Source organism: Sinocyclocheilus grahami, unplaced genomic scaffold (assembly GCF_001515645.1).
Source record: "Sinocyclocheilus grahami isolate Dianchi unplaced genomic scaffold, SAMN03320097.WGS_v1.1 scaffold1415.1, whole genome shotgun sequence".
Taxonomy (NCBI): Eukaryota; Metazoa; Chordata; class Actinopteri; order Cypriniformes; family Cyprinidae; genus Sinocyclocheilus; species Sinocyclocheilus grahami.
The window spans coordinates 125,202-133,155 of NW_015506594.1; the positions used below are offsets into that span (position 1 = coordinate 125,202).

The following is a 7,954-nucleotide window of genomic DNA, read 5'->3' on the forward strand; positions in this document are numbered from 1 at the left end:
CTCTCAATTGCAGAAAAAAATCTGAACTGTGAGATAAAAAAAAGTCAATTTATTCTGTGGCAAATAAAAATAAAACTAGTACGAAAAAGTACGAATTGCAAGATAAAATTGTTAGATAAACAGTTGCAATTTATTTCATGGTGGCAAAAAAAAAAAAAAACTAATTGTGAGCTGTAAACTCACAACCTGGATCAAATAAATGGTCTGCATTGCAAGATAAAAAGTCTCAATTTATTCTGTGATGGAAAAAAAAACTGAATTGCGAGATAAAATTTCAATATTCAAATCAATATTTAATGGGCATTTATTAATTTATCGGTTAAGCAGTCATTCTCACAAAAAAAATAAACCCATTTATGGTGACTTAAGATGGCAAATGACCGTAAAACACAGTGTTTACCTCTGCTAGGTGTGGGTAAGACCACTCTGGTGAAGAAAGTGTGCGATGCCGTGGTCTCGGCCGGCATCTCTGTCAGTGGTTTCGACACAGAGGAGGTCCGAGAGCGAGGCAGGAGAGTGGGCTTTGATGTGGTCACGCTCACAGGGGACAGAGGACGGCTGTCCAGGCTCAGGTATCGTCTCTGCTCATCTCTCCATCAGTCAGCCACTGCTCTTGTGTTCAGGGGTGTACTTACCCATTAGGCAAAGGCAGGCGACCGCCTTGGGCCCCCAAAAGCCAAGGGCCCCCTAAAATGCTTTTCATATATGAGATGCGCATTAAGCGCTGACACTCGAACGGTTGCTGTTTACGGTGTTTATTACCACGACAACCGTCCGAGTTGAACATGCTTCTTGTGTATCCTGCTTGAAGGAGATGAAAATATCATGCATCTGAAGCTGTAATTAAACATTGAGCAACAGTGCATATTACATGTTTATTGTTTTAAATGCCGCTTACTCATTTATGAGTAATTTATACGCATACACACATTTATACGCATACACACTTTTTTGGTTGATACAATCCTTAGATATGTAAACGTATCATTTCCTTTTCATAATTGTTTTAGTTTCATTTAAAAAAATTTGTTAAAATAACTACAATTAAATGTATTTTCAAGTTTAGAATTAAACAGCCTTTGGAGAGTGTATGAGCCCAGGCACATAGGCTTATGCTGGTAACTCATCAGTGGACTTCTCACTAATTCAAGCTATTATATGAACGAATCTCTGAAGGGAATTGACTGTCTCCAGAAAAGTTTTGAAGGCATTTTAATTTGATCTGATAAAGTAGCATTGATGAGCGGAGCTCTGCTTTGTTCATAGCCGTTACCGGCGAAACCGCTATATTTCTAATGTTCCAAAAGCGCCTCCTGCTGGCAGAGAATGAATGTGCATTTTCAATAATCCCGTCTGCAGTTTTCGTTTAGACCGAAACTGCACACACATAACCCCGTTTTAAATGAATATAATAAATTTATATTTCTGACTCATCCCTTTTCTTTAAAAAAAAATAGTTTAAAGGCTAATTTGTGAGGTTTATCATTTTATAATTTATTTTGTTTTTGTGAAAACCTGTATCTCATCTGTAAATCAGTTGCTATTTCGTGGTCTGCAGCATGAAAGAAAGCCATTATAACACGTACATGAAAAATGTAGAAACATTGGACACAATTATGGGGCACCATTGTGCAGCAGCAAGCATCACAACAAAAAAGGAACCTCGAGGCTGATCTAGGAAAATGTGTGCAAATGTATAGGGCCACATTCCTATATTTTGCCTGGGGCCCCCACCCAATTCACTAAATCCGCCCCTGCTTGTGTGCACTGCTGTTGTCTCCTCCACTAACACACTCCTCTGTGTTTGATCCAGCGCTCAATCCGCCGCAGGTGGTCGATCTCCAGTCATTTGAGAGTCTCGCGCTCCCTCTTTTCAGAGATGTACGGATGAATAGATTTTATGTAATTTCAAATTGAAATTGAAATTTTATCTATTTTCATTAGTTTTTTTTAATGTCTGTAGCTTTATTTATTTTCATTTTAGTTTTAGTTTTATGTTAGTACATCAAGTCAAACTAGATGGATGGATGATGTAAACAACAACTATACATGCTATTGGGTTCATCATTCAGTGGAATAAATCTAAACTGATGTACGATATACACTGAAACAAAACTGGTTTAGGATTGACTTTAAAACAGGGTTATTATAGTGAACTATGTTAAAATAGGACATCAAAATTAATATTAAAACTAAAACATTTTTGTTACTTGACATAAAATAAACATTAACTGGAATAAAATGAAATATAAAAACTGCAACTTTTTTATTTCAACCAAACTTTATTTATTTTAGTTTATTTTACCCTTATTTAATAACCAAACATGGTTTAACTTTTTCATATATTTAAGTATATATATTTTAAGTAACAGATGTTTTGTCATTTTTATAAGTTTTTTAAAAATATTTTTTTATTCATTTCTATTTTAGTTTTTGTAGTTGTGTTAGTACATTAAAATTAAAACTAAAACCTTAAACATTTTTTGTTGCTTAAATTAAATAAAATGTTAACTGGAATAAAATAATATTAAAAACTGATTTCAACCAAACTATTTTAATTTAGTTTAACTTGATTTAATAAAATAACTAAAACCGAAATAAAATTACTACAAAAACTGTATAGATGTATTAAATAAAAAATTAAAACTTCTAAAAATGACAAAAAAACACAACAAAATTACTAAAAGTTTAAAATTAAAACAGAAAATATAAAAAAACAGTAATTCAAAATATGAATAAAAATGAATAAAATCTGAGTGATATTAAAATAACACTGCTTTGAAACAGTTTTCACTCAGAAATTACTAAAAAAAACAACAAGTAAGACATTGAATTAAACATGAAATTTTGAAGTACAAAGACTGAAATAGTATTTTCATGTTAAACATACTCCAATAATTGTTGTTTTATTTACAGCTTCAAAAAACTAATAACTACAGGGAAAGTCTCTGGCCTGCCTTTGAAAAACACAAAAGATTTTAGCAGGATCTTTACAATTGAAAGCCTAAAAAAAAAAAAGCTTGTGTCTTTCAAGCTCCACAAATAACAAAAAGCAGGATAAAAGTAGTCCATTGGGCTTGTGTGCTACATTCAGTGTGTTGTGAAACCACACAATAGCTTTATGTGAGGACATCTCAGTTATTATTCACAACTCTCCAGTTTATGAGACAGTCTTTTTCAGGTTCTGAACTTTCATATCTTCAGCGCAATGCTACATATCATAAGCAGACACATATTTCATCTCTCTGTGACCCACAGTCATGCATTGCTGACTGACACATGGAGTGTGTCTGCTGCCAGAGCCTTCATCTTCATCTTCGGTGATAGTTAGCGTAGGATGTGCTGTGTGCGCGAGACCTTCGAGTGTATAGACTCCGTTATTACACTATCATTGAGATATGATCATAGTTTTTAATCAGTATTTTAAATTCGTTTTTTATTTTCATATTTTCCATTTTAATTTCAGTTCAACTTTTAGTAATTTTGTTTTGTTTGTTCATTTTTATTTTCCTGTTAGTTATGTTAGTATATAGTTAGACTAAATGAAAATGAGAAATGTTACCTGGCAGCTAACTGAAATAATTTTTTTTAATTGATTTTTACTTACTGACAAACAAAAACATATCAAATATTAAACCCTGTGTGGTTCTGGTATATTTTGTTTAATTTTAGTAAACTTTTAGTTTATTTTAAATAATGGAGATTTTGTGTCATTTTTATTAGTATTACTTTGTTTTAAATGTCCATATTTTATTTTAGTTATGTTATGTCAAGATAAAAACAAAATGAAAATTAGAAATGTTAACTAGCAACTAGCTGAAATTATTTTTTTAATTGATTTTTACTTAAAAACATTTACCAGAGCCACACAGGTTTAAGTTTTTAATATATATTTTATTTCATTTCAGTAAACTTTTATTTTATTTTAACAGAGATGTTTTGTCATTTTTAATATTATTATTTTTTTGAATGTCTATATATTTATTCATTTTAGTTTTGGTTTAAGATATGTTAGTACATCGTCAAACAAAGATTACAAAACAAAAGTTACCTAGAAACTGAAATCATTTTTTTAAATTGATTTGTACTTATTAACAAACAAAATATACCAAAACCTGATTTATTTATTTATATTTTTAATAATAGTATTTTTTCATTTCAGTTAACGTTTATTTTAAGTAACAGATGTATTGCCATTTTTATTACTTTTTTTAATGTCTATATATTTTTTTATTAATTTTTTTTTTTGATTGATACTCATTAACAACAGTAACATACCAGAACCACAACGGGTTTACGCTTATTTTTTATATTTTAGTAATTTAGTAGAATTGTTTTTTTTTTGTATTTCAGTTAAGTTTTTGATGTCTTTGTATGGTTTTAGTTTTAGTTAACTATAATAACCCTGATGCTCTTAACACAATATGAGAGACGTTATCAACACCAAGAAACTATACGACTAAAGCAGAATTCTGGCATGTCAGTGATGCCAAACACCAGTTCAAGTCTGGCATGATGTATATTAATATGCAGATGTGAAGATTATGATAACATGAAATGTTTTTGGTCACTTTTAGAGCTTAGCAGCCACGGGTCATGGTCGATGTTCGATGAAAGAAAGAAAATCATACGGGTTTGAAACAAAATGAGGGTTATTAAACGAACATCTCCTTGAAGACGTGTTCCATATCATATTTCTTGCTGAGATTTGAGTTTCATTATCTGCTGTCCTTGTGGAGCAGATGCGGGAGGGATGCAGGAGGCTGTTGGTCATCGATGAGATGGGAAAGATGGAGCTGTTCAGCGTGCGGTGAGACAGACGCTCCATCCTGGGCACCATCCCGGTTCCTAAAGCAAAACCTCTGGCGCTGGTGGAGGAAGTGCGCAGCCGACAGGACGTCAAGATATTCATGGTAAAGATATGTTTTACATCGCTCAAGTTTTCCTTCTCACCTTTCATTTGCATGCAACACTCACACATGCGGCAGAGAGATACTGCAGATCACTAGATGCTAAAGAAATACTTTGTTCTTGTCATTTTCCTATTTCAAAAAATGTATATGACCCTATGATACATTTAGCAAATATTTAGGCCTAAAAGTAAGATTTATGTATTTGAATTGCATATAAAATTTCCATTCATTTGGATTACACCGTTTTAACAAACTAATATACTTAATGTGATGCATATTTATCAGTCATACATACAGTAAATGAAACCAGTCAGATTTCTGTAATAGTACCAATAACCTGAATATTTTTCATTTGTGGTTTGAATGTTTCAGTCTCATGCATTTTAACTAATTTAATATTGCTTGTTTCGCAGCTATATTATAACCATGTTTATGCTTTTAAACTGAATAAATGTAATTGTTCCAGTTTTAGTTATAATTATAGTTCATACAAGTGATGGAAAACCTGTAAATATCAGTTTTTTTTTATTTTTATTTTTTTTATAATTTATAAAAAAAATAAAAAATTATATATATATATATATATATATATATATATATATATATCCTTTTGTGATGTAATCCTGATTATGTTTGAAACAAGAGAACATATCGTCCAGGGACACAAAACATATGCTCCACAGAAGATTTTATTTATTTATTTTTGACAGTTTTGCTGATCAGGTAAATGTATTATGATTTAATGTTTAGATTGTTGTTTTTGTGCCTGGAATACAAGAATAAGATATTGTTAAAAATATGAAAGTCTATATGATTTTTAGTATAACGTTTTATTATGGATGCCGATAAAAAAAAAAAATGTTTTGCTCTTATGCTAAGTTCCTTATGCTAAACAAGGCTGCATTTATTTGATCAAAAACACAGTAATATTTAGAAATATGTTTACAATTTAAAATAACTGTTTTCCATGTAAATATATTTTAAAATGTTACTTATTCCTGTTACTTATTACTCCAGTCTTCAATGTCACATGAAATCATTCTAACATGCTGATTTGGTGCTCAAGACGCATTTCTTATTAATATATCAGTGTTGTACTGCTTAATATTTGATGAACAGCAAGTTCAAAAGAACAGCATTTATTTGAATCAGAAAATGTTCGTAAAATCTTAAAGTCTTTTCTGTCACTTTTGATCAATTTAATGTATCCTTGCTGAATAAAAGCATTAATTTCTTCCCAAAAAGACAATAATTCTAATGGCTAAAAAGAACCCTTATACTAGGCTAAATTATTGACGAACGCTTCTATTGTACTTTTCTTTTCTTTAGGTGTAACAGAATATTCTATGGAAGCCCATTTCCGCCACTGAATGAATATTAAAAAAAAGGTTATTGCAACTTTTTATTTCACAATTCTGACTTTTTTTTCACAGAACTGTGAGATATAAACTCACAATTGCGAGTTATAAAGTCCGAATTGCGAGATAAAAACTTGCAATTGCGAGTTAAAGTCCAATTTTGAGGGGGTAAAAAAGACTGCTATTGTTCTCAGAATTGCGAGTTTATATCTCACAATTCCGAGAAAAAAAGTCAATTGCGAGAAAAAAAAGTCCGAATTGTGAGTTTATATCTCGCAGTTCTCACTTTATTTCTCAGAATTGCGAGTTTGTATCACGCAATTCTGAGAAAAAACGTCAGAATTGTGAGATAAAAAGTCGCAATTACCTCTTTTATTTTTTATTCAGTGGCAAAAATGGGCTTCCATAATATTCAGGGGGAAATAATGTAGGGTGCAATCAAAAAATATGAATCTTAAGGCAGTAATTGTGGTTAATTTAGTTTTTCCTGCCCTTCACACATAGCCCTGGTTACATTATTACATACAGCAAAATAGAAACATTACCTTTTAATTTGTGATTATGAAAACATTTTGATTATGAAAACAAACATGTTTGGTCTTTATAATAATATACTGATGAATCATGCACAATAAGAACAGACACAAGACAAACGGTAAATTCTGATTTCATGTTAATGTGCAATGATAGGTCAAGCACTCACTTGTCTTTGCGTCGCATGCGTCTCCGGGCCTCCTGGGCCTGGCTCTGGAGGAAGTTCTGCAGCTGGAGGGTGTCACACATAGTGGGGATGATGAAGTGGCCCATCTCATGCAGGCAGGGGGTGGAGAGGTCACTATGGCAACAATGATTGACGGGACATTAAGCAGCACAAAGACTTCCAACAGTGAGGATAAATCAGTCAGAAATGAATAGAACACAGGGAACCACAGGGATAACACTATACCAATCAGCTACAGTCTGTTGTTAACTGTCCAGTATGGCCTCTCTTCAGTTTCATTTTTTATGTTTATCTTGTCTTTTTAGTGGAATACTATTCTTTACAAAAAGAACATTTCCACAGCAACCCATTTAAAGCTACAGTGCTTAATTTATTGTAATGTCACTTGCCTGTTCACATCAAGATATCAATGATAACTACACTGATACCATATTGGCATCTACAACAACAGATTGTATGGTCTGTTTGTTCCAAGCACACACTACAGTTATTTTCTGTTAAAATATCAAAAGTCAGGTGGATTCTGATTGGCTGATGGCACCAAAAGAAAATAGTTAAATAAAGGTAAATAAACAATCGGACATGAAAAAAACTAATATATATATACTGTATATATGTTTGTTTAAATTGTATTTTGAAGTGGCTTCAATGGAGAACAGGCGTTTTGGCCACAAAATGTTATAGTTATGGTAGTTAGATTTTATCCATAGCGATTTAATTTGACTGTCGGATATTACATATATACACTGCCGGTCAAAAGTTTGGGATCAGTAAGACTTGTAATGTTTTTTAAAGAAGTCTGTTATGCTCATCAAGGCTGCATTTATTTGATTAAAAATACAGAAAAAAGACAGTAATCTTGCAAAATGTTATTACAATATAAAATAATGGCTTCTATTTTAATATCCTTTAAAATATAATTTATTTCTGTGATGCAAAGCTGAATTTCCATCAGCCATTAC

The 7,954-nt window shown here is 31.7% G+C and overlaps 1 pseudogene; it reads left to right on the forward strand.

Moving 5' to 3' along the window:
- Window positions 1-414: 414 nt before the first annotated feature.
- Window positions 415-7,954, forward strand: part of LOC107570101 (cancer-related nucleoside-triphosphatase-like) — a 10,433-nt pseudogene continuing 2,893 nt past the window's right edge.